A 27,409-nucleotide genomic window follows, 5' to 3' on the forward strand; every position below is an offset into this window, starting at 1 on the left:
GGGTGGGAGGGGCGTCAGCCCAGCCACGGCCACCGGTGGGTGGTGCAGAGCCCGGCCTCTGGCCTGCAGGGCTGTGCTGAGCTTTGGGGCAGGAGGTCCTGGGGTTGAATCCAACTTGCTTTCTTAGGGACAAGTCCTGGGCCAAGGAAGGCTACCCCTGTAGGGGAGGACTGGGCGGGGGAGGAAGCTGGGGATGGGGTGGGCTTCAGCCTCCAAGAGATCAACTGGATCCCACAGCTCTGGGGGCAGGGAAGGCCTCCAGGGGAGGGGTTGGAGCCCTTGTGGAGGTGTCAGCCTTGAGGGACAGCAGGAGGGGCTGGCTCCAGCAGCTGATGCCCACTGAGTTCCTTGTGGGTGGCAGTTGGCCCTGAGGCTATTAGGGTTCCTCTACAGAAGTAGGGTGTGCTTGTGTGACTGTATGCACATCACACACTGGTTCATGAGTGTGTGGCGTGTGCACATGTGGCGTGTGCATGAGCACACACATGCATACACAGACATGTGTGGATTGTGTGTGCCTATCCATGTGGGTGCAGAAATGCATTGCTTGTGTGTGCACGCACGTGTGTGCCAGTGTGTATTGATCATGTATGTACCCGTGTATATTTAGGCACATGCTGCTTGTGTGTGCACGCACGTGTGTGCCAGTGTGTATTGATCATGTATGTACCCGTGTGTATTTAGGCACATGCTGATTGTGTGTGCACGCACGTGTGTGCCAGTGTGTATTGCTCATTTTGTACCCGTGTGTATTTAGGCACATGCTGATTGTGTGTGCACGCACGTGTGTGCAGAAATGCATTGCTTGTGTGTGCAGGCATGTGTATGCAGGCATGTGCTGCTTGTGTGTGTGTGTGTGTGTGCTACGTGCACACGTGCTCGTGAGTGCATGGAGAAACTCCATGCCCCTTGCCCAGCTCTGTCCACGTTGCTGTGTACTTTTTCACTCATGTTTGGCATTTTTTGTGGCTGAGTTGGGGGCTGTGGTTTGGGGGGACTGGGTGGTGGGGGAGGGGTTGTTTGTGCCTTCGTCCACCCAGGGTTCACATTCTTGTGGTTGTCTCTTTAACTTGGTAAAAAATTTGGGAAATTTCTAAATAAAACAAAACAAAGGAACATTTTCAAAAGGATTTCAAAATCAGCGCCGCTCCCCCTCTCCAAAGCGCACGGGTAGCGCGTGTGCCACGGGGACCTTCTGTGGGCTTTGTCCAGAGGCAGCCAAGAGTGTGCGCGGGCTCTGAGCCCCCTGCCCTCTCCTTGGCGGGGTCCACGGGTTAGAATCTGAGGGCGCGTCCAGGCATCTTTGGGTTCTGGTGGCCAGGTGAGGGGTGCTGAGGCCCTGTGGCCTGCACAGGGGCCCGGGCCGGCCTGAGGGGGGCTCGGGGAGCTGCGGTTCTTGTGTGGGGGCAGAGCAGGTGGTCTGGGAGTGGGCGGGAGAGCACAGGGGCACTTGCGGGTGTGGGCAGATGGACAGGTGAGGGCTGGCCAGGGAAGACTCCCGAAGGGTCTGTGTGGCTGGGGAGGTGCAGGGGTCCTCCAGCCCTCTGTCCCCCTGTTCCCTGCCATGCCAGCAGGAGAGAGCAGGGCCAGGGCATGGGGCTGCCGGGTGCCTGGCTTCCCACGGGGTGCGGTGGTGCCACAGAGAGGACTGTCGGGTCTCCACTCTGCTGGCCTGCACCTCCAAAACACTGGGCCCGATGGGAGGCCTGGCCTGGAGCTGGTTCTTGGACGCTGCCCCTTGGGACACAGAGGTCCCCTCCCTGCCTGGGCCCCCAGGAGGGGCTGGACAGGCTGCCCTGGGATGCAGTTTCCCTCTGGACCTCACCTCTTATCTTGTGCAACCAAGGAGACCCCGGCTCCTCACTGGTTCCTGCATGCTCAGCCATCTGGGCTGGGTATGGTGAGGACACCATGGGCCTGCGGCTTGGACGGGGCAGCCACCCGAGGCCCCTGTGGGCAGGGGCAGGGCGTGCTGCCTCTGCTTGGAGAAAGGGGGGCAGGGAAGGCTGGCACCCTCCTCTGGGGCCAGGGCGCTGCCTGGGCGCTGTCCCTGAGCTCATTTTGCTCAAGACTAGCGCGCTACCACTTTGAGCCACAGTGCCATTTCCAGCTGTCTAAGGGTTCACTGTAGATAGATTCACAGACTTTCCTGCCCAGACTGGGTTTGAACTGAGATCCTCAGATCTCAGCCTCCCGAGTCGCCAGGATTACAGTGTGAGCCGCCCGTGCCCAGCCAACTGTTTTTTAAAGGTCAAATATTTAGACTTTTTTCTTTTTGAGACAATAGCTCACTCTGTGGCCTGGGCTGGACCCCTAATTTGCTATCCGGAGGGCCAGGGCTGCAGATGTGCACTGCCCAAATCATTTTAGGTGTGGAGAGGGAAAAAAATGATAAAACTCCAAATAGATACTGGGTAATCTGATATTACTTCATCTGGGTAGGTTGTGAAGCAGCAATTTTTTTCCCCCTTGAAGTCCAGAGACTGTTTTAGGCTCTGTGGGACCCATGGTCTTGGGGGGGGGTGTCCCTGACTTCTTACTCCTGCACCAGGCACAGAGCTTTGCCCCAATATGGGGTCCTCGGAGAAGCAAGACCCACTCTCCAGGACTTCAGAGGCTTTCCACCCTGCGGGGAGCCTGGTCGTTATGGGGAAGAACCCTGTCTCTCTGCTAGAGCTTGAACTCAGGGCCTCGTGCTTGCTGGGCAGGTGCTCCACCACGGAGCCACAGCCCAGCCCTCCACTTGTTAAACATAACAAACAAGAGCATTTCAGAGACATTAAAGGATTTCCCCACAGCTCCAGAATAAACAGCTTTGCTATTTGATTAAACAACAATAAGCTGTTCTCACTGTACAAATTAAGTGTCCAGATCAGAGTCAAATCTCCACAGGCTAATCTAAAAATAGATGTAAGACAAAATAGATTTAATCTGTTTTATGGTGGCAAAGTATACATGGCATAAAATTCCTCACTGCCCACTGCCAGGTGGACTGCCCAGGGGCGTTAAACACTTCATTACGGCCATCATGGCTGTCCATTTCCCAAACAGAGCCTGTGCCCTGGCCCCATACCCTGCTTTCTGCCCTGTAGCCCTGAGGGCTGCAGTGACCTCCCGGTGTGAGCCCTGCGGATTCTCAGGTAGTTCTGTTCTCAGCTGGAAGCACGCAGCCTCCCGTGGCAACTGACCTGGGAACGGGATTACCAGGGAGGAGGACCTCTCGGGGGACACGGGTGACCATCCAGGGAGGTGGACCTCCCGGGGGACAAGGGTGACCATCCAGGGAGGTGGACCTCCTGGGGGACACAGGTAACCATCCAGGGAGGTGGACCTCCTGGGGGACACGGGTGACCGTCCCCGCTTGCCTGCAGAAGGCATCCACCTTGAAATGTCATCCACACAGCGACGAAATCACACCTGAAAGCGAGAGGTGATCAGTTCCTGTTTGCTTAGCCTGGAAACGCTCCAAGGAGGAGCTTGACCATCCGGGAGAGGAGATGCCAGGGCCAGGCTGGTGCACAGATCCCCAGTTATGGGGACAAAGCTGCCAGTGTCTGGAGTGTGGACTGGAAGACAAAGTGGCTTGGGCTGGAGGCCTGTGCCACTGTCCCACAATCTCTTCGCTGGGCTGCATCCTGCAGCCCGGGGCCCAGGCAGTGACTTGCTCTTGTGCCAGTCCTGAGACTTGAACTCAGGGCCTCTTGCTCTGGCTTGGCTCATTTGCTCAAGGCTGGTGCTCTACCTCCTGAGCCTTACCTCCACTAAGTGACTTGTGTCAAGGCTGTGAGGAGCAGCGGCCACGCTGGGCCCCTGGGGCCCCTGAGCTGCGTGGTGCCCTCATCTTTCGCATTTTGGCTGCCATGCCCAGCTGGGACCACGCCACCATCGGGACCACGCTTGGGAGAAAAGGCCCCAGCTGGGGCTTGGGATGAAAAGCAGACTTCAGAAAGGAAAGAGGACTCCATGCTTGACTGAGAGAAAGAAAAGAAAAAGCATAAATTCGAACCGGCACTGGTGGCTCACGCCGGCAACCCTAGCTTCTCAGGAAGCTGAGATCTGAGAATCACGGTCCAAAGCCAGCCCAGGCAGACAAATTCAAGAGACATTTATCTCCAATAACCAGCAAAAAGTTGAAGTGGAGCGGTGGCTCAAGTGGTTGAAAGAGTTCCCAGGCCTTGCGGTCAAGCCTCCGGAGCTCACACAGCCCACCACAGGAGCTTTGAAATAGGCAGGGCTGGGGGGATGGTCCGTGAGGGCTTCAGGAAGCTCCTCAGTCCAGCTTTGCCAGCCACTTGTCTGCCCAGCCATCCACCGGGGTGGCAGCTCAGAATCAGGCCGCAGATGAACCACAGGCACACAGACACCGTAGGGAGAAACCCTGAACTTCCTCCAGGGATTCTCTGTGGGAGAGAATGTGGGACCCAGGTCTCCCTGGGTCTCGTCTCCTCGAGGGAGATGAGCACAGCCAGGGCCAGCTGCCCACACTGCCCGGGAGCTGCGGACAGGGTGGCCCTGCATGGGCCCAGTGCTGGGTGGGCCTGGGCAGGACCAGTGCCACCAGGTGCAGCAGGCCCCTGGATTCCAGGACACTAGGTGTACAGTACCAAGGCAACCCTCTGGCTCCAGTGCATGGTTTGACTCTGCCTGGTCTGGATATCCAAGGATAGCAGCTGATCTCGCTTTTTCAGCCCGAGCCCAGGGAACTCACCACCTCTGCCCCCAGAACACTGCCAGGGAAGTGCTCTGGGAGCATCCTTTCTCTGAGGAGCTGTTGAAATGTGCTGCCCATGCTGCCTGCCCTACCTGGGCCCTCCCATCACAGGGCCTACATCCTACCGATCTGCCACCACTTGAATCCAGTCACCACCCTGGGGTCAGAGGCAGCGGGGACTCGGTGGCTGGTGCTCACCGCTGACTTCCTGCCCCCTCGGGAGTCGGCGGGTCCCTGCAGGCTGGCACTTGTCCAGAGCTCCTGTACTTACTCCTGTGGTCTGCCCTGGGTACCCCAACTGAGGGCCTGGCTGCTCCCACTCCCCAGCCTTCACATCCCAAGATCCTTCCAGGATGGGGGCCAGTCTCCTAGCTGCCCTGAAGCCATAGAGGACTCCAGCCACACAACACCTGACCCGGGACCACCTAGCAAGTGTGAGGCCCTGCATTCAAACCCCTACATAAGGAGAAGGAAGAGGAGGAAGAGGAGGAAGAGGAGGAGGAGGAGGAAGAGGAGGAGGAGGAGGAGGAGGAGGAGGAGGAAGAGGAGGAGGAGGAGGGGAGGAATTTAGGATACTGCCAAAGTGGTCGTTAGAGACAAAGTTCTAGATTATATAAATCCTAAAAAGAACACCAACAACTTTTCGTCAGTTGCTGCAACAATTTAAATAAAATGGACAAACATTGGCCATGAGCCATCTGAAGTTTAAAAAAATTACGTTTACGTTTACAATGGCACCAAAATTAGGATCGAAGGTTGGAATAAACCTGAAAAAAGATACATTCAAAAAATCATCTGCCTGCTCAAGGCCACAAAATGAGAGGGAGAAGGAGACATTGGTCCACAGAGAGAGAGAGACGCACCGTGCTCACAGCCTGGCAGCTGGGCACGTTGAGATGTCAGCTCTCCTCACACTGATCCGGGCCTCAGGTCAGGGCCGGTGCAGTGTGCAGACGTCTTTACTGGGGCATGTGATGAGCTGTTGCTATGACCCCCGTGGAACTGCAGAAGCCAAATAACTGAAAAAGAAAAGCTGGGAGGTTAAAACCACCCCATATCACAAATTAATTCAGGCCATGCTCAGTGGCTCATGCCTACCATCCCAACTATTTGGGAGGGGGTTATGATTTGAGGCCAGCCAGTCTTCCTCCCAAAGCAAAAGACCCAATCCCAAAGAAGGAGCTGAGTGTGGTGGTTATGTCTGTCATCCCATGTATATGCGAGGTTGTGGGAAGGAGGGCCATGCTCCAAGGCCATCCCTGTCAGAAAGTGCAAGAACCCTATCTGACAAGTCATGAAAGCTAAGAGGTGCTGATGGTGTGAATTAAGTGGTAGAGTTCAAGGCCCTGAGTTCAAACTTGAGTGCCACCAAGAAGAAAAAAAAATTGTTTGATACTGGCATAAATATATACGAAGAGATTGACTGCAAAACAGAAGAGCACCTCCCAAGCAAGCCCATGATAAAAAAATTCCAGCTCCCTCAAATATAGTTCAGGAAATGAACAAAATCACAGGCCTGGGGAAAATCTCCATAAACCATAAAACTGATGTAAAGAGGTCTTGAAATTTTAAGGAAATGAACAATTTAGTTTAAGAAATGGTGAAAGATGTGGTGAATGGATATTTTACCCAAGAAGAAGCAGAGATGTCCAACAAGTCCACGGAGATGCTCAGCTCCAGAGAATCAGCCTGCAGGAGCCACAGGAGCAGAAGCAGAAGAGCAGCCAGGTGCTGGTGGCTCATGCCCTATAATCTCCAGTATGGAAGTGGGGCTGAAGCTCAAAGTGGTAGAACACTTGCTTTGAGCCAAACAGAGCTCCTGAACAGCACCCAGTCCCTGAGTTCAAACACTGGCAAAACACAAATATTAAAAAAAAATGCTCCGAGCTCTCACCCTGTGGGAACTATGCCCAGTGTCCACATTTTTGACAGTTAAGCTGATAGCTACCCTGTGACGCAGTCATTTCTATGTATTTACCTAGAAGGAAAAAAATTACATCCATTGCAGAATGAACACACAAAATATCAGAAGTATTTCTATGTGTCATTACCAGATAGGAAACCAGGAAAATAATTCCAGTCACAATGGCTTCAAAAAATAAAATCCTTGGACTAAACCTAGGAAGGAGAAAGGTATCTACATTGAAACTTGAAAACACTAAAGAGAGATGTAGGAGTATTAGAAGATGGAAAGACACCTCCCTGATGGTCAGAAATCCTCAAATGATAAAATACTGTGAAAATGCTACACTACCCAAAGCAGTCACACATTCAAAGCAGTTTCCATTAAAATCCTGGTGCCCTTCTCTAAAATAAATAGTAAATCCTAAAATTCATATGGAAGTAAAGCTTCTGAATAGCTAAAGAAATTCTGAGCAAAATCAGCAGTGTTGGTGGACTTCAAATTACACTACAGAGCCACAGCAATAGGAACAGCTTGGCACCGGCACGAAAGCAAACCTGAAAATCAAAATAGAATGCAATATAAAAATCCACAACAAACCCACATAGCTACAACCACCTGATTATTTACAAAAACACAGTGGAGAAGAAAAAGGTGCTAGAAAAAGTGGATATCCACATGTAGAAGACTGAAACTTGCAAACTTGATCCCTCTCTTACTCTGTACAAAAGAAGATTGATTCCAAATGGATCAAAGATGTTAATGTAGGACTTGAAACTGAAATAACTACAAGAAAACAGAGAAAACACTCTAGCATGATAGTTGGGTAACTGCTCTCCTGACAGGACTCCAATAGCTCAGACACAAGAGCAAGACCTGACAAGTGGGATTACATCAAGTGAAAGAACTTCTGTACCTCAAAGCAAACCATTATTGTACTCAAGAGACCACCAGCAGAAGGGGGGACAATCTCTTAATTGGACAAAGGGTTCATATCTAGAACATACAGAGAATTAAAAAACTTCAACAGCCAAAGGACAAATAATCTAATTAATAAACTGGCAAATGACCTGAGCGGTTTTGAAAAGAAGAAATACATTGGCCAATAGATGCATGAAGGAATGTTCAAGAGCTCTGGCTGTGAAGGAAGTGCAAATCAGAATGACATTGTCAGATTGGCCATAATCAAAACCTCAAACAACAGCAAATGTTGGTGACGATGCTGGGGAAGAGGAAGCCTTGTGTGCTGTCAGTGGGAATGTAGACAAGTAAAACCACTGACAGCACAGCAATTCATTTAAAAACATAATGGAGAACAGAAGCCAGAAGTAGCATGGGACCCTGCTATGTCACTCCTGGGCACTGGTCAGAAGGAACTCGAACCTGCATGCTATGTGTTTTTGCTGCACTGTAGACAGCAGTCAAGCTGTGAACTCAGACTAGATACCTGCAAACTGAGGGATGGATAAAGAAAGCGTGGTACACAGACACAGTGGAGTGCTATCCGGCTGTAAAGAAAGATAAAATTAGCCTTCTGCAGGAAAATGGACTGGGGGCTGTCAGGTTCTCTCTAATTTGTAGACCCTGGATGTAAAAAAAGTGATGTGAAAATGGGGGGGGGAGCAGTGGGAGGGAGAGGGAAAGAAGAGCGTAATGGGTGGGTTAATATGACTGAATTACATGATAAGCACATAGGAAAATAGGATAGTATAGACATAAGTTCTATACATAGAGATATGTGTATAACATGTATAACATAATATGTATAACAGAAAGCGTGTCATATGTCTATAATCCCAGCCACGTGGATGGTTTAAGTAGGAGAATCATGATGCAGATCTGGGCAAAAGCCGTAAGGTCCCATCTGAAGCATAATGAAAGCCAGGGGGCTGGTGGCGTGGCTTGAGAGGTAGAGAACTTGTCTGGAACATGCAAGGAGCTCACTTTAAATTCCAATGCCAACAAACAGTAGAATATCAAAGCCCATTAGAAATAGTTTAAAAGGAGGAGGAGAATAAGAGAGTGACAGAGAGATGCATGTATAGAAATATCACAATAGAACTTTTTGAATGATGACTAAATGCTAACAAAAACACAAGTAAAAACATATCTCAAATATTGCCCTATTCCAAAAATATGCCATGTATATGGATATTCATAAGACTTTATAATAGCCAAAGAGTGGAAGTCACCCAGATGTCCAACAAGGGATAAAGAGATAGAATAAGTGGTTAAAAGGCGTCAAACAGCCAAAGCAATCTGGGGGTGGGAATAATGCTGCAGGTTATCATTGCTCCAGTCTTCAAACTTTGCTACAGAAATATAATAACAGGCACCAATGGCTCACACCTGTAATCCTAGCTCCTCAGGAGGCTGAGAGCTGAGGATTGCAGTTTGAAGGCAGCCCATGCAGGAAAGGCTGTGAGACTCTTATCTGTAATAAACTATTCAGAAAAAGCCTGAAGTGGTTCTGTGGCTCAAGTGGTAGAACATTTAGCCTGAGCAAAAGAAGCTCAGGGATAGCACTCAGGCCCTGAGTTTAAGCCCCAGTACTGGCCAAAAACCAAAACCAAAACCAAAGCTAACTGAATAACAACAAAACAACAACACAGTTTTCTATGAGCCCAAAAAGACCAAGAGAATAGATCAGAAGACCCAGAAATAAAGTCATATACTTGCAGCCATCTGACATTTGACAAGAAAGCTGTATGTTTGAAAAAAAAAACCTCTTCAACAAATGGTGTTGAGACAACTGGACACCCATACATAGGAGAATGAAACCGGATCCTTGTCTATCAGTTTGCAGTAATTTCAACTAAAAATGATCTCAATGTAAGACTCCAAACCTTGATACTACTAGAGGAAGGATTGGGATAAAGCCAGAACTTATTGGCACAGGCAGGAACTTTCTAAGTAGAGTTCCAGGGCCTCAGTCAGCAAATCAGAGAAGGACTTGACAAATGGGATTGCATCAAATGCCCTTTGCACCGCAAAGGGCATAGTTACTAACCTAAAAAGACAGCTCATGGAATGGGAGATTTAAAAAAAAACCAGTTATACAGTTGACAAAAGCCTGATATCCAGAATATACAAGGAGCTCAAAAAACTAACCTCCACCAAAGAATCAATAGATCAATTAATAAATGGGCAAAGAAGCTACATAGAGACTTCTCAGAAGAATGGCCAGCATAGACACGAGGAAATGCTCAGTATCTCTGGCCATAAAGGGAATGCAAATAAAACAACTTTGAGATGCCATCTCACCCTAGTTAGGTTGGCCAACATCAAGAATTCAAACAACAAATGCTGGTGGGGATGAGGGGTGGAGTGGGGGTAAGGACCTCAGTGCACTGTTGGTGGGAATGTAAACTAGTGCGAACACTCTAGAAGGTGGCTTGAAGATTCCTCAAAAAAAAAAAAAAACCTAAACATAGAACTTCCCTATGATGCAGCATCTACTTAGGTCATTACAAGTCAAGATATGGTAAAGACACATGCACATCCATGTTCATTGCTGCACTATTCACAATAGCTAGCTTATGGAAACAGCCCAGATGCCTTACAATCAAAGAGTGGATCAAGTGGTATACATAGACAATAAATTTTACTCATCTATTAGAAAGGATATGTTATTTTCGGGAAAATGGATGGACCTGGAACAAATTATGTTAAGTGAAGCGAATCAGACTCAGAGAGACAAAGGTCACATGTTTTCTCTCATATGTAGAAGTTAGAGTAAATTATAAACAAATATGAAAATCTATACAGGAATCATACACAAGGAAACAGTCCAAGTGTCGTGTGCTGAAGGGAGGACTAGCTCCACGGAACCACCAAGGAACAGTTTACCACAACGAAACCTGGAAGCAGAAACATGTTTGATCATGGCGGAAGGAGGCAGAAGAATGGAAAGAGGAAGGGTGGGCAAACACAGGCATTACATTCAATGTACCTGCGTGAACGTGGAACTAGGGAACTTGAGGGATGGATGGAGATGGGGGAGAAGGATGGAAGGTAACCTACATGAAGACACACTGCACTTATACAAGGATCTGTTTAATTCAGTGCATAACTTGCAAAATGAAGAACATTGAGCAGAAGGGTAGGGCTGGAAAGGATGGGGAGAAAGATGAAGGGGTGACGCCGATTGAGGTGCATTGTGTTCATGAGTTAATTTGTTGGAGGGTGGCTCCTTTGTACAGCTACTTGAATATAAGTTTTAAAAGGACAAAAATCAATCAATAAATAGTGGTCCACTTAGATAATAGAATGCTAACCATCAACAAAATCAAAGATCATCAATACAACCTAACAATAAAGATGACTCTCCAAATGATTTTTTCCACTGCTGGGGGTGGAGCTCACGTCCTTGTAAATGCAAGTGAAGTGCTCTACCATGGAGCCACACTCCTGTCCCTAAGTTTTCTTTGTTGTTTTATAGGGTATCGCTGCACAGCCCAAGCTGGCTCGAACCCATGGTCCTCCCGCTCTGTTTTGTAGGTACTAGCACTGCAGGGGTCGGTCACCAGGCTTAGCACGTCAAAATAATTTTCAGAGTGAAAGAAACGAGAAGGGGAAAGGTATGCACGGTGCTATCCCATCTGCAAACTTCTGCAACAGAGCTCTGGGGTGCTGGAGGAGGAAGAGGGGTCACAGGCAGTAGAGATGTGTTGGGGTGACGGGCCTGCCCCTCATCCCGACTGCACAAATGTCTTCATAGTTGATGCCATAAAGCAAGTCTTAACAAATGCAAGGATTTCATACAAGAAATGAAATCAAGAGGGAAGTGAAACTATGTCGTGTGTAGAAAAATGGGTGGGATTGGAGGCCGTCATGGTGTGCTCAGACAGCCAAATATCACGTGCTTTGCCCATTTGTTGAAGTCAGAGCTAAAGGACATAGGCATTCATGGATGGGTTGTAGAAGACAAATAGATGATAGATGATTGATTGATAGATAGCTATCTAGATGAATGGGTGATTGTTAAGGACCATGATTTTATCAATGGGACTGTTGGGAGAATTAGAGGAAAGGGAGGAAAAAGAAAGACAGAGGTGAATTATTTTGGAATACATTCTACTTATATAGTAGATGACATAAACAATTCAGTAAACACCGTTGCTCAGTTGGGAGCTGAGAGGCTGGGAAGGAGAAAGTAATAAAGAGTTTTATTCTGAGGAAATGTATGCACATGTGAAACATCATGTGACACCCCTTGGGCAACTCATGCACAAGAGCAAATGAATGGCAGGAAAGTGGGCTGGGCGGCACTGTGCAGGCAGGTGTGGCTGGGAGGGCAGAGAGGAGGGGCTAATGGAGACAGTGGATGAGGACAAATACTATCGAAGAAGCTTATTTTCATGTATGAAAACAGAACAGTAAAACCTTTTTGAATGGTTTTAGAAGGGAAGAGGGCAAGGGAGAGAGATGGGAGGTTAGTTGGGTTGGAATACAATCCTATGCATGTACAGAAATGTCACAATGAATGAACCTCCCTGTACAACTAGTATACACTAATAAAAACTGTAAAAAGAAAGGGAAAGAAAGAACAGAAGAAACTATACCACCACATTAAGATTGAACAATATATTTTTAATGATTCATTGAAGAAATCAAGGAAGAAATTAAAACATTCCTAAGATCAAACAGAAGTAAAAAAGACAACGATGCAGAACCTGCCAGTCGCAGCCAAAGCAGTACGAAGAGAAAGCTGCATGGAGAGGTCAGAGATCTCCCCAACAATGGTACACCACAAGACAGAAGAACAAGCCACCCCAAGAAGTAATAAAGACTGGGAAGGACAGAAAACAGTGAAAAGGAGATTAAAACACAAAGAGTAGGAGGAACAAAGAGCTGGTCCTTTGAAAGGATAAACAAGGTTGTTAACAGTCTTGGCCAGACTAACCAAGAGAAATAAGGAAGACCCATAGTAACAAAATTAGAGATGAAAACAGGGACAATAGACAGCACAGAAATCCAGAAGATTATTAGAGAATATTTGGAAAAGTTACATTCCAATAAATTAAAAATGTAGAAGAAGTAAGTTTCTAGACACCTATGACCTACCACAATTGGACCAAGAGGATATAAACAAGTTCAATAGATCTATAAACAGCAACGATGTCAAAGCAGTAACAAAGAATCTCCCAGCAAAGAAGAGCCCAGTACAGGATAGATTCTCTGTGGTTTAAACAAGAACTAATGACACGAAGAGTCCTCAAGCAGTTCCATAAAATAGAAAGGGAAGGAACAATACCACACTCATTCTACAAACACCAGATGAGGAAACAACAGAAAGAAACTATAGGCCGATTTTCCTGATGATCATAGATGTAAGCATTCTCAATAAGGGAGCCAGGCGTGGTGACTCACACTTATGACTTCAGCCACCAGGGAAGCCAAGATTAGGATTTGGGTCTGAGGCCAGAGCAAAATGTTAACAAGATCCCATGTCAGCAAAACAAGAAGGGCACAGTGGCATGTCCCGTCTTCCAGGTCAAATGGAAGGCATTTGTAGGATGGTAGTCTGAGGCCAGCCCTCGACAAAAATGAAAAACGCTATCAGAAAAAAGAGCTAAATCCAAAAGGGCTGGGGATGAGTCTGAACTGGGAAAACAACTGCCTGGCAAGCAGCAGGCCCTGAGTTCAACAGATGATAGATAGATTAAACTATTCATCTATGTAATTGCCAGTATTTATATATGTGATTTATAATTTATATAAGAATATTGCTTTATATATGATTATAAATGTAGTTAATATAGCAACCAATAGTCAATATGTGATCAACATTATATTGTACAATATAATAAATAATATACTTAATTGCTATAAAAATAACACTGAATATAAATAATATCGATAAATATAAATTTATTATATTTATATATTTATGTATAATCATAAATAAAAATCAATATATTTGCCAAATATTTAGTCCCATTTCACAGGTCAATATATACATATATACATATACGTATGTAGTCATAAGGAACTAATATCCAGACAATATAAAGAGTTCCCATAACCTAACAATAAGATATCCTAATTTTAAAAAGATGAGCAACAAACTTGAATAGACATTTTGCTAGATAGAATGCACAGGATAAGAGACACATGAAAAGATGTTCAATCTTCCTGGGCACTGGTGGTTCATGCCTGTAATCCTAGCTACTCAGGAGGCTGAGATTTGAGGATCGCAGTTCAAAGCCATCCTGGGCAGGAATGTCCATGAGACCCCTCTTTCCAATAAACCAACAGAAAAATGTAAGTAGAACTGTGGATTAAGTGGTAGAGCGTTGGACTTGAGCTGGAGAGCTCAGGGAGAGCTCCCAGGCCCAGAGTTCAAGCCCCATAATCAACAAAAAAAACTCCAAACAAACAAAAGGAGGTTCACTCTCAAGAGTCATAAGAGAGATACACATCAAAACTACAGCAGAATACCACTCACACCTTACCTGGAAACCACAGCACAACACACCTCACACTTCATATGGAAACCACAGCACAACACACCTCACGCCTCACATGGAACTACAGCAGAACACACCTCACACCTCACATGGAACCACAACAGAACACACCTCACACCTCACATGGAAACCACAGCAGAACACACCTCACACCTCACATGGAATTACAGCAGAACACACCTCATGCCTCACATGGAACCACAGCAGAACACAACTCACATCTCACATGGAATTACAGCAGAACATGCCTCACACCTCACATGGAACTACAGCAAAACATACCTCACACCTCACATGGAACTACAACAAAACATACCTCACACCTCACATGGAACTACAGCAAAACACACCTCACACCTCACATGGAAACCACAGCAGAACACACCTCACACCTCACATGGAACTAGAGCAGAACACACCTCACACCTCACATGGAAACCACAGCAGAACACACCTCACATGGAACCACAGCAGAACACACCTCACACCTCACATGGAAACCACAGCAAAACACACCTCAAACCTCACATGGAAACCACAGCAAAACATACCTCACACCTCACATGGAATTACAGCTAAACACACCTCACACCTCACATGGAAACCACAGAACACACCTCACACCTCACATGGAAACCACAGCAGAACACACCTCACACCTCACATGGAATTACAGCTAAACACACCTCACACCTCACATGGAATTACAGCACAACACACCTCACACCTTACATGGAATACAGCAGAACACACCTCACACCTCACATGGAACTACAGCAGAACACGCCTCACACCTCACATAGAAACCACAACAGAACACACCTCACACCTCACATGGAATTACAGCACAACACACCTCACACCTCACATGGAACTACAGCAGAACACACCTCACACCTCACATGGAACTACAGCACAACACACCTCACACCTCACATGGAATACAGCAGAACACGCCTCACACCTCACACCTAACGTTTCACCTGAAGGCACCGCAGCACACCGGCTCTCAGCGTCTGGGAGGGGCCCTATCACAAATGCAGTCAGCAACAAAGATACGGAGAGATTGGATCTCCGCGGTGGCTGGGAGTGTAGCATGGTGCAGCCATGTGGAAAACAGCCAGTCATTTCCTGTACAAATTAAAGATAGAATCTCTGTACAACCCAGCTGACTCACTTCTGGGCGTAGACCAAGAACTGAAGCAGGGTCTGTGTGAGCATTTGTGTTCACAGTTACCCAGAGCAAACTGGAAACTCAAGTGTCTATGGATTGATGAATGGATAAACGAGGCCATGTAGACAATGGGCACCCAACACAGAGGAGCCTTGAGGACCCTGCTCCGTGGCATAGCCAAATGAACAAATCCTCCACTGTGGGGCGTCCCTGGAGTCCTCAAACCCAGAGAGGGCGGAGGGCTGGGTGTGGGGAGGAGGAGTGTGGGGGTCACCAGTTAATGGGAACAGAGCTTCAGTGTGGGAAGCAGAGATTGCTGTGGAGGTGATGGGGTCAGGGCTGTGCAGGACTAAGTGTGGTTAATGAAAGTGAAGGCAAGTCGCCTGCTTGCCTGTTTTAGTCTGGAGAAAACATCAGGCTGCTGGCCCCAGGGACAGATCCTGGACCTTCTCTCCAAGTAGAGGATGACCTTCAGAGGACCATGAAGACTCTCTGCTCCACACTGAAGACGGGTGGAAAGGGCAGGCAGGTCAGAGGTGAAAGGGATGTACTAACCAGATGAGCTTCTAGGAAATGAGAAGGCAGGTGGAGAAGCTGCATTGGAAGTCAGAGAGAAGTGGGAAGAAGAAGAGCATCTGGGAGAGAAGATGAGGGACCGCCATGGCACCCGACTGCTGAGGGGTGGGAGGAAAGAGCGTGGACTACAGAGCACAGAACTGCGGTGGGGAACACAGAGCGGGGAGCATAGGGAATGGCTGGTACTACGGACTGGAGTGTGGACCCAGGGAACGGAGCACAGAACACAGGCCAGGGAGAATGGGGTTTAAAGAGAGGGGCATGGAATATGGAAATAATGGATATGGCCAGTGGAGTAGGAAATGGGGTGTAGGTATGGACAATGGAGAGAGAGGGGGAGAGAGAGAGAGAGAGAGAGGAGGAGGGAGAGAGAACAGACAAAATGGACTTCCAAGTGTAAAATGTGGCGAGTGCAGAGTGAAGGCTGGATTCCGGAGGATGGAGCATGAGGATGGGGGATGAGGCTGGAGCATGGAGTATGGGTTGAGGAGGGCATGTGGAGCATGGAGGACAGAGAGTGGTCTGTATGTTATGGAGCACAAATAAAGCTATGCAGACTGTGGAGCACGAAGTTCAGGTGGAGGAGAGGAAGGGAGAGGGGTGTTGTGGAGTATGGATCATGCAGAAGGAAGAATGGGCTGTGGGAGCATTGTGGGGCCGAGGACACAATACAGACAGAAAGATGGAGAGTGACACGGAGAGGTGGTGTGAATGACGAAGGGGCAGGTGGATTAGGGGGCACAGAGAACTGAGCTTGGAAAATGGATAATGGGATAAAGGCAAGAGAAGGATGAGAGTGGAGTGCGCAGAACAGTCCCGAGCTGGAGCCAGAGCCTGAGGTGCAGAGGGTGGCAGACGGCAGGAGCCTGCAGTGTGGAGTGTGGCGGAGAATACAGAATGGGAAGCCGAGGACAGACTGCAACTGGAGAGTGGATCGCGGAGGGAGGATCAGGGCTGGAGACTGAAGCAAGCCTTGGGCAGGTGCAGCCTGGGTGGCAGGGTGTGACGCAGAGCAGGATGGCGGGGTGCCGGTGCCGGTGCCAAGAGCGACACACACGGTGTAGATGAAGCCAAGAGCGCACAGACCCAGTACCGCGACGGCCTGGGCAAGAGGACTGGTCGTGCGGAACAGAGCACAGAAAACGGAGTGTGGAGGGTGGAGAATGGAGTTGGTGAGCAGAGTGCGAAGCAAGGAGCACAGAGAGACTAGGGAGGCAGGCGTGGAAGGAGGAGAGCGGAGTGTAAAATCCACAGACAAGGACGTAAAACACCAACAATAGAGTCTGACGAAAGGAGAGGAGAATGAATTATGGAGAGTTGCCTCTGGGAGAAAGAAGAATGGACAGTTGAGTATGGAGTACAGAGAACAGAGAATAAAAATGGAGCATGAAAAAAGTATAAAGCATATGGAGTATTGAGAAAAAAGCTGGGCATGGTAATAGACACCTGTAGTCTTGGCATTCAGGAGGCTGAAGCAGGAGAATCACAAGTTCAGGGTCAGCTGTGCAAGCTTCAGACTAGCCTGGAGTACACAGAAAGAGGCCAACTCAAAAAAGAAAATGAAAAAACGTGGTATCCAGGATGAAGAATGGAGAGTGGAGAACAAAGGCTGCGTGGACAGCGAAGGGCCATGTGCATTAGGGTGTGGAAGTGCGGAGCATGCAATAGATGTGGGGCATGGGTGTGGACGTGGAGTATGGAGGATGGTCATGCAGGATGGAAGACAAGATGGATGGAGCGCTGAGAAAGTGGACCGGAAACGGCATAAGGAATGGAGCTTAGGCTGGGTAGCTGCTCAGGAGGCTGAGATATAAGGATCACAGTTCAAAGCCAGGTGAGGCAGGAAAGTCCTTGAGACTCCAATCTCCAATCAGCCACCAAAAAGTCAGAAATGGAGCTGTGAATCATATGGGAGAGTCCCAGCCACCAGCCTTGAGCAAAAGGAGCTAAGGGACAGGGCCCTGGCTATGATTCATGTGTGTGCCCAACAGTGGCACAGGCGAGCACGTACACACACACACACACACACACACACACACACACACACACACATACATGAATAGAACATAAATGGCAAATGGAATGTGGAGATGTAGGATGAGAAGTAGATGATAGAACATTTAAAGCACAAAGTATGTGTAAAGGAATGTAAGACAGAAAAAATGGAGGTTGCAGGAGAATAAAGACTGTAGACAAGATGAAGGAGTGTGTCTGAGTGCCACTCATGGGGAGTAGAGACAGGCATGGAGTGGCGAGCTGAAGAAGAGACTGGATGGAGGGAAATAAAGCAGAGTATGAAGTATAGAATACAGAGCATGGGGTATGAGGAAGGCAGGGATGACTCCAGAGAATGCACCGGGAAATTTCAGTAGGGAGAATAGTGCTAGGTGTGTGGTATTGTCACACGCAAAAGTAGTGTTAAGTGTAGGATGTGGAGAGTATATGGAAAATGTGGTGGGGAAAATAAAAGTGTGGAGGAAAAATGGAAAGATGGCGTGAAGTGTGGAGTGTGGAGGCTGAATGCAGGATATGAGTGAAGTATGGAATGTTAGAGAAGTATGGAAGATGTGGGGTAAAGGAAAGAGTACAGAGGATGTATGGAAATGTTGGATGAACTGTGGAACATGGAGGAAGAATGGGAACGTGGTGTGAAATATGGAGTGTGAAGAATTAATTCAGAACATGGTGTGATTGTGGGTGATGTAGAGTACGGGAACCTGGTGTGAAGTGCAGAGGCTGTATGGAGGATGTGGGGTGAGGGGTGCAGTATGGATGAAGAATGGGAATGTGGGGTGAAGTGTGGAGTGTGGGGCACGTATGCAAGATGTGGTATGAACTGTGAAATATTGGAAGTTAAGGAGATATGCTGTGAAGGATGGAGTGTGGAGGAAATATGGAGGACATGGTATGAAGCGTGGGGTGTGAAGCACTGAATGGGGGTGCATGGTGGATGTGCTGTAAAGTGTGATGTGAGGGAGACCCACGGTAGATGTAATGTGACATGCAGAGTATGGAAAAGACATCCAATGTGTTGGGAAGTGCAAGTGTGTAGAAGGTATTGAATGTGGTGTGAAGTGCAGGGTGAGTAGAAGGTATGGAATGTGGTGTGAAGTGCTGGGCTTGTAGAAGGTATTGAATGTGGTGTGAAGTGCAGTGCGTAGAAGGCATTGAATGTGGTGTGAAGTTCAGGGTGTGTAGAAGGTATTGAATGTGGTGTGAAGTGCAGAGTGTGTAGAAGGTTTTGAATGTGGTGTGAAGTGCAGTGTGTGTAGAAGGTATGGAATGTGGTGTGAAGTTCAGGGTGTGTAGAAAGTATTGAATGTGGTGTAAAGTGCAGGTTGTGTAGAAGGTATAGATTGTGGTGTGAAGTGCTGGGCTTGTAGAAGGTATTAAATGTGGTGTGAAGTGCAGGTTGTTTAGAAGGTATTGAATGTGGTGTGAAGTTCAGGGTATATAGAAGGTATTGAATGTGGTGTGAAGTACAGGTTGTGTAGAAGGTATCGATTGTGGTGTGAAGTTCAGGGTGTGTAGAAGGTATTGAATGTGGTGTGAAGTGCAGTGCGTAGAAGGTATTGAATGTGGTATGAAGTGCAGGGTGTGTAGAAGGTATTGAATGTGGTGTGAAGTACAGGGTGTGTAGAAGGTATGGAATGTGGTGTGAAGTGCAGAGGTATAAAATGTGGTGGGAAGTTCAGGCTGTGTAGAAAATATGGGATATGGTGAGAAGTGCACGGTGTATTGAAGGCATTGAATGAGGTGTGAAGTGTAGGGTGTGTAAAAAGTACTGACTGTGGTGTGAAGTGCAGCATGGGTAGAAAGTATCAAATGTGGTGTGAAGTGCAGGGTGTGTAGAAGGTATGGAATGTGGTGTGAAGTGTAGGTGTATAGAAGGTATTGAATGTGGTGTGAAGTGTAGGTTGTGTAGAAGGTATGGAATGTGGTGTGAAGTGTAGGTGAGTAGAAGATATTGAATGTGGTGTGAAGTGCTGGGCTTGTAGAAGGTATGGAATGTGGTATGAAGGTCAGGGTTTGTAGAAGGTATTAAATGTGATGTGAAATGTAGGTGTTTAGAAGTTATTGAATGTGGTGTGAAGTGTAGGGTGTGTAGAAGGCATTGAATGTGGTGTGAAGTGTAGGGTGTGTAGAAGGTATTGAATGTAGTGTGAAGTTCAGGGTGTGAAGAAGTATTGAAAGTGGTGTGAAGTGCAGGGTGTGTAGAAGGTATTGAATGTGGTATGAAGTGCAGTGTGTAGAAGATATTGAATGTGGTGTGAAGTGCAGAGGGTCTAGAAGGTATAAAATGTGGTGGGAAGGGCAGGCTATGTAGAAGGTATGGGATGTGGTGTGAAGTGCAGGGCGTATTGGAGGTATTGAATGAGGTGAAGTGTAGGATGTATAGAAAGTACAGACTGTGGTGTGAAGTGCAGCATGGGTAGAAAGTATCAAATGTGGTGTGAAGTATAGGGCATGTAGAAGGTATTTAATGCGGTGTGAAGTGCTGGGTGTATAGAAGGTATGGAATGTGGTGTGAAGTGTAGGTGTGTAGAAGGTATGGAATGTGGTGTGAAGTGTAGGTGAGTAGAAGTTATTGAATGTGGTGTGAAGTGTGGAGTTGTGAGTATACAGGGCTTGGCCTGTAGAGTGTGTGGATCCTGGAGAGTGGAGCATGAGAAAGGGTGATGATGGCTGTGGGCATGTCCCCCGGGGTTGGGATGTGGAAAGCTTAGTGGTGCATGCTGTGTGGAGAATGGACAGATGTTCTGAGAAGCTGGTTAATTAGAGTGGTCCATGTTGCATGGAGGAATGGAGTAGGAGAGCCGTGTGTGCGTAATGGGGAAGGAGGTGCTGTGTAATGCATAGGGAGAGTGGGTAATGGAAACTGTGTTCTTCCTCCTTCCCCTTCCTTCACCTTCTTCACCTGGGCAGAATGGAAGAGGACTTGCTATCCAAGGGTGAGATCCAGCATACTACCAAAGGAGAAGAGCAAGCAGGAGTGGAGGACGAGGGAGGGGGGGGGAGGACAAAGACGAGGAGGGGATGGAAGAGGAAAAGGAAAGAGGAGCAAACAAGATAGTATGAAGTGTGAAGAAGGGAAGGAAGGCGATGTATAGAGAGAGATGGGGAAGGGAATGTACAGGATGGAGCATGACGTGTGCAAAGTGAGCACAAAGTATGGACTTAATGGATGGACAGCAGGGGACTGAGAGCCGCAGCTGATTGGTCAGTGGAGTATGACCAGCACAGGCAGGAAAGTGTGATGACCACAAAAGAATGTGGGGAAGGGAAAGGAGAGAGTCAGCATGGAACTGGACCATGGGGGTGGACAGAGCATGGGTTTAGTGGTATCGAGACTAGAACAGTCTGACGAGTTAAGTAAGGATTATAGAAGATGAAACATGGTGATGGAGACGGAACATGAACTATTGCTCACCATGTATGAAGTATGAAAGATGGACCACCGAACACAGAGTATGGACAATGGGGCAGAGAGGACAGAACGTGTGGGTGTGGGTAATGGAGTCTAGAGTGTGGTGGGTGGTGCGTAATCCTCCTGATTAAGGAGCCCAGGAAATGGTCTGTGAGATACAGGAAACGGGAGTTGAAATGGGCATGAAGTGTGGAGAATTCCGTGCGGAGAAATGAAGACAGAGAACAAAGAGCAGAACGCGGAGCTGGGAGGTTGGAATACAGTGCCTGAGGAGCAGAAAAGGAACACAGTTTGCAGAATGATAGGTGGTATAAAGAAAGGGAAGTAGACAGCTCAGAGGGGAAGAAAATGGAGTTACAATGAGGCAAAGGACTGGCGTGTGGAGCATGCGGCAAGAGTCAACCGCATGTGTGTGGGGGATGCGGGAGGAGGAAGGGCGTGGAGTGTAGAATAAGGATTGTGCACGATGACTGGGCTGCGAAATGGAAACGAGAGAATGTGGGATAGGATGGACGGAGAGGAGGCTGTGGTGAGAGGAAGACAGAAGCTGGGAGGTGACAAGCGGAGGGCAGAATGGAGTAGCTGTGTTATACCCGGATGGAGTAGCTGTGTGTGTTCTACCCGGATGGAGTAGCTGTGTTATACCCGGATGGAGTAGCTGTGTTATACCCGGATGGAGTAGCTGTGTCATACCCGGATGGAGTAGCTGTGTTATACCCGGATGGAGTAGCTGTGTTATACCTGGATGGAGTAGCTGTGTGTGTTATACCCGGATGGAGTAGCTGTGTTATACCCGGATGGAGTAGCTGTGTTCTACCCGGATGGAGTAGCTGTGTTCTACCCGGATGGAGTAGCTGTGTTCTACCCGGATGGAGTAGCTGTGTTCTACCCGGATGGAGGAGCTGTGTTATACCCGGATGGAGGAGCTGTGTTATACCCGGATGGAGGAGCTGTGTTATACCCGGATGGAGGAGCTGTGTTATACCCGGATGGAGTAGCTGTGTTCTACCCGGATGGAGTAGCTGTGTTCTACCCAGATGGAGTAGCTGTGTTATACCCGGATGGAGGAGCTGTGTTGTTATACCCGGATGGAGTAGCTGTGTTATACCCGGATGGAGGAGCTGTGTTATACCCGGGGTGTGGACGAGAAGGAGAGAAGTGATGCTGATGGTGGAAGGAAAGTTAGAGAGTGAAGGGGGAGTCTGAAGACTAGCAAGTGGTGAATGGTGTAGGAGCAAGGAGGGGTGCGTGTGTGTGTGTGCGTGTGTACATGTGTGTGTGTGTGTATGTGTGTGCATAGAAGGAGGGTGTGTGTGTAGAAGGAGGGTGCGTGTGTGCATGTGTGTGCATGTGTGTGTATATATATGTGTGTGTGTGCGTGTGTGTGTGCATAGGAGGGTGTGTGTGTGTAGAAGGAGGGTGTGTGTGTGTGTGTGTGTGTGTGTGTGTGCGTGTGTGTATGCATGCGTAGAAGGAGGGTGGAGAATGGATGGAGAACGGAGAATGGGTAGAAGGAATGGAGAGAATGGATCTGGAGAACAGAGTGGGTATGAAGACTTGGTAGAGCGGCATGGGCTTCTGGGCGTAGGGTGTGGAGTGTGGACCCACTCTGGAGCATGCAGAGTGGTGAGTAGGGAATGGGACTGGGTGTGGATACAGGCATTTGGAAAGGTCTAGGGGTGGTTTGCAGGCACACTCATATTTGGAAATCAGTGTTCTAGAGTCTAGAGGATGAAATAGGTATGGTCTCATGTATGATTTTCCTTATTTAAGATGTTGATAGGTAAAAGTTAGGCTCACGCGTGCCTGTAAGACAGCGTAGACAGTGAGAATGGAAAGTGGGGTACGGAGAATGAGGAGTGGGTTGGAAAAGGAGCAGCAGAAAATGCAGGTGGGATTGGGAAGGGGAGAGGGTGTGCAGAATCAATAGTGGTGATGAAAGAAAATTGGAGTAAAGAGAGTAGAGAGTGTGGTGTGGAGAATGGAGAGCTGAGTATGGAGAAAGGAAAGTATGGCATGGAGTACAGAGATGGGGTATGCAGTATAGAGATGGGGTATGGAGTACAGAGATGGGGTATGCAGTATAGAGATGGGGTATGCAGTATAGAGATGGGGTATGGAGTATAGAGATGAGGTATGCAGTATAGAGATGGGTATGGAGTACAGAGATGGGGTATGGAGTACAGAGATGGGGTATGCAGTATAGAGGTAGATGGGTCTGGAGTATAGAGGTAGATGGGTCTGGAGTATAGAGGTAGATGGGGTCTGGAGTATAGAGGTAGATGGGTATGGAGTATAGAGGTAGATGGGTATGGAGTATAGAGGTAGATGGGTCTGGAGTATAGAGGTAGATGGGTATGGAGTATAGAGGTAGATGGGTATGGAGTATAGAGGTAGATGGGTCTGGAGTATAGAGGTAGATGGGTATGGAGTATAGAGGTAGATGGGTCTGGAGTATAGAGGTAGATGGGTATGGAGTATAGAGGTAGATGGGTCTGGAGTATAGAGGTAGATGGGCGTGGAGTTTAGAGATGCGGTATGGGGACTGTGAGTGTTGTAAGGGAAATGGAGAGTGGAATGTAGAGATTGGAGAGCAGGGTCTGGAAATGGAGAGGAGGATGGAGAAGGGACACTGGAGTGTGGAGATGGGGTGCAGGGTGTGGAGGGAAATGTGTGGGAAGGGGAGAGTGGCTAAGAGGAACTAGTGGAGAGTGAGCCGTGGCTTACTCGTGGAAGAGTGTCATTTGGAGAGTGGGGTGGGCGTGGGGAGCTGCACATAAAGGGTGGGCATGGGACGGCGTTTGTGAGAGCTGGGAATGGGAGAAGGAAAGCTGAGAATGGACTGGGGTCTGGATATAGGCAGGGAGAATGGGAAGTGGCATATGAAGATTGGGGAGGCTGGGGAGATGGAGAATGGGGTGTGCCGATGGAGAGTGGGGTATGGAGAGCCAAGAGTGGAAACGGAAGGTCTGGTGTGGAGGAGTGGCAATGGAGATGGACGGCGGTGGACACAGGCAGAGCCTCTTGTATGGAGAAAGAAGAGTGGGCCACGGAAAGCTGACATGGGCAGTGGGCAGCCGACATGGGCAGTGGGCACAGGCGTGGAGGACTGAGTGGAGGAGGCGGGGCATGGAGAAAGGAAACGGATGGTAGGGTATGAAGGGCAGATAGCAGAACACAGGGGAAATGGAGCGCGGGAATGAAGAGTGGAGACGTGAATTGTCAAGATCAGGAGTGAGCTATGGAGAAGGGAGAGTTGGGACCTAGGGAATGAGTGGGAGGTGTGGAGGTTGAAGAGCGGGGCTGGGGCAGGAGGTGGCGAGGAGTCTATGGAGATGGAAAAGGTGGTATAAAGAAGGAAGTGTGTGGGAAATGGAGTGTGGGGTGTCCGAGGGGTACGAAGCTGGAGCCTGGAGAGCGGGGTTTGGAGAATGGAGAGAGGAATGCAGGAATGGGGAATGGACACTGAAGATTGGAGCAAGGAGAAAGGGGAGCGAAGTACTCACACTGAGCCTGGGCCATGCAGGAGAATGCCAGGCGTCTGGAGTCAGAGACTGGGCTGCGTACGGTGGAGGTCAGTAACAGAGTGTGCGTATGGAGAGTGGACTATGGAAAATGAAGACTGCGGGATGTGGAGGGGGCCGGGTGTGTGGAGAAAGGGGAATGGAGGATAGAAATGAATAGAGGGGTCCAAAGAGAGGGTATGGGGAATGGAGGAGGAGGAGAGAGGAGAAGAGTATTGAGAACTGGAACTGGACAAGGAGTGGAGAGAATGAAGAGCAGTTGAGGTGAGGATAGGTGGAGAGAAAGGGAATGGGGTAATAAGAATGAAGTGCGGGTCAAGAGAATAGAGAGCAGGGTTTGGGGAGGGGAGAGGAGAATGGGAGAGGGGTCTGGAGGACGGCGGCAGGGCTTGGAGAATGGGAGGGGTGTGACAGGAGCAGAGAGCGGACACGGGATGCAATGGTGGAGAATGGAGTGGGGCATGGACGAGGCAGAGTGGACCGTGGAATGGGGGGTGTAAAGAATGGGAAGAGCTGCGGAGATCGGAGAGCTGAATGGACGATGGTGGGCGGAGCACGGGAGTGGAGGGCATAGACTGAACCCGATGCGTGACAAAGGAAATACAGCGAAGTATGGGAAACGGAGAGCAGAGGATGGAACGTGGGGTTTGGTGTGGGGAGGGGAGCGGACGCTGGGCACTGAAGCTCAGGGAGACTATAGATCAGGGAATGAAGAACGGATCCTGGGGCGTGGAGAGCACAGAGCAGCAGGGGGGCGTGGAAAGTGGAGGGCAGAGGCTGGGGGACCTAGAGCACGGGGTGCAAAGCACGGAGGGGGGAGAGAGTGTGGTGGGGAGGGTGGAGAGGGGTGAGGGGAATAGAGGACATGGTGTGGGAAGGGGCGATCTGAGACTGAGACGCGGATGGGGGGTGAGGGATGAGGGTGGGCCTTGGAAAAGGACAGTGGGTGTGGGACATGGAAGACACGCTTGTGAAAATGGAGAGAGAAGACGAGAGTGGGTAGGTAAAGCATGGCGTCCAGAGAAAGAAGAGTGAGTGTGGAGCTGGAGTGTGGGAATGGAACACGGGAAGGAGAGGGGGGTGAAGGGGAGGGATGGAGAGTAGAAATGGAGTGGGGTGTGGGGAATGGAGAGCGGGCAGAGGTTGGAGGAAGGAGGTGAAGATGGGCGTGGAGGACGGGGAGCGCAGTATGAAGAGCGGAAGTCATGTGAGGTGAGGGTGGGCTGTGGACCCGGGGGTGGGTAATGAAGTGTGGGGCTCAGCAAGCAGAGACTGGATAGAGGCGTGTGCAGACAGAGCCTGCACAGCACAGCAGAACACGGAACATTTCTGGTTGGGTATGAAGAGTGGGGTGTGGAGCATGGAGAGAGTGGTATAGAAAATAAAAAGTGGGGCCCAGAGAGTGCAGATCTGGGGGCTAGGTGCAGAATGGCTTAGGGAAAGGCATAGCAGTGTGTGCAGAGAGTCTGCGGGGTGGAGAGTGGAGAGGTTTGGGGAATGGAGGGTAAGGAGAGGAGGGAGAAAGGCTACAGGAAATGGAGCATGAAGGGTAGAGTGCTGGATATGGAGAACGCAAAGTAGAAAATGGAGGGCGAAGCATGGAGAGGGAAAAAGGAAATGTAGACTACTGAGGATGTTGAGGTGGGAAGGGGTATGGAGAGTAAAAAGAGAGGCGTGGAGAGCAGGGTAAGGAGCATGGGGAGTAGAGGATCGGCTGAGGAGACAGTAGCGAGGAGAACAGGAAAGGCAGGCAGAGAAAGCACAGCACAGGATGTAGTCGGGGGGATGGCGGGTGAGAGGCTGGGATGGAGAAGAAAGCATGTAAAATGGAGACTGAACAGTGGGCCTGGAGATGAGGAAGTAAGGAGGTCAGGTCTGGCCGGCGCCATCTTGGCCGCGTGGTGGATGGTAGGGTCTGGCATCTTGTCTTCACACTGGGGGCAGGAAACACCCGCCCATCACCTGCCTCCCAGCTAATGGGCGTGCCCGGGCCCCTGGAGGCAGTGCCTGATAGGTTGCTGAGTCTGTCAGTCCAGTGCCTGGGACTGGGAACTCCCTGTGGTCCTGCCCCCACTGCACTGACCCTATTTAGGGCAGGACCAGGCCAGCTGCCAGGACACCAAGCCACGAGTCTTCATGATCCTGTCCTGTCTCATCTCGATTCAGCTCTCCATTGGAACTGAACTGGTTTGTTGGTGCTGTTTTTGTTCTTTCTTTCCTCTCTAGCATATTGCCTCGCTGTGTCATGTGTACGCAGGGGCTGCAGGCCTTTGTAACTACTGGCTGCCTACAGCCTGCCAACTGTATAATAAAGACTTCCAAATTGTGGCTTCTGGGATGATTCACCTTACAACAATGAGAGTGGGGTATGGAAAATGGAGAATGAAGCCCTGGGAAAGTAGAATTGAGGGAGTTGTAGAGAAAAGAAGGTGTATGAGGAAGATAAAGCGGGGAACAGAAAACAGGGAGTGGAACATGGCTAAAGGAGGATAGGCGGAGGAGGAGCATGGAGACCGTAGCATACAGCAAGGAGCATGGGACGGGGTAAGGAGGGGAGCATGGGGCATGATTGAGAAAGGAGTAGAGAATGGGGGAGGTACATGGAGAGTGCAGAGTGCAGA

Source organism: Dipodomys merriami, unplaced genomic scaffold, assembly GCF_024711535.1.
Source record: "Dipodomys merriami isolate MVZ:Mamm:240054 unplaced genomic scaffold, mDipMer1.0.p SCAF_78, whole genome shotgun sequence".
Classification (NCBI taxonomy): domain Eukaryota; kingdom Metazoa; phylum Chordata; class Mammalia; order Rodentia; family Heteromyidae; genus Dipodomys; species Dipodomys merriami.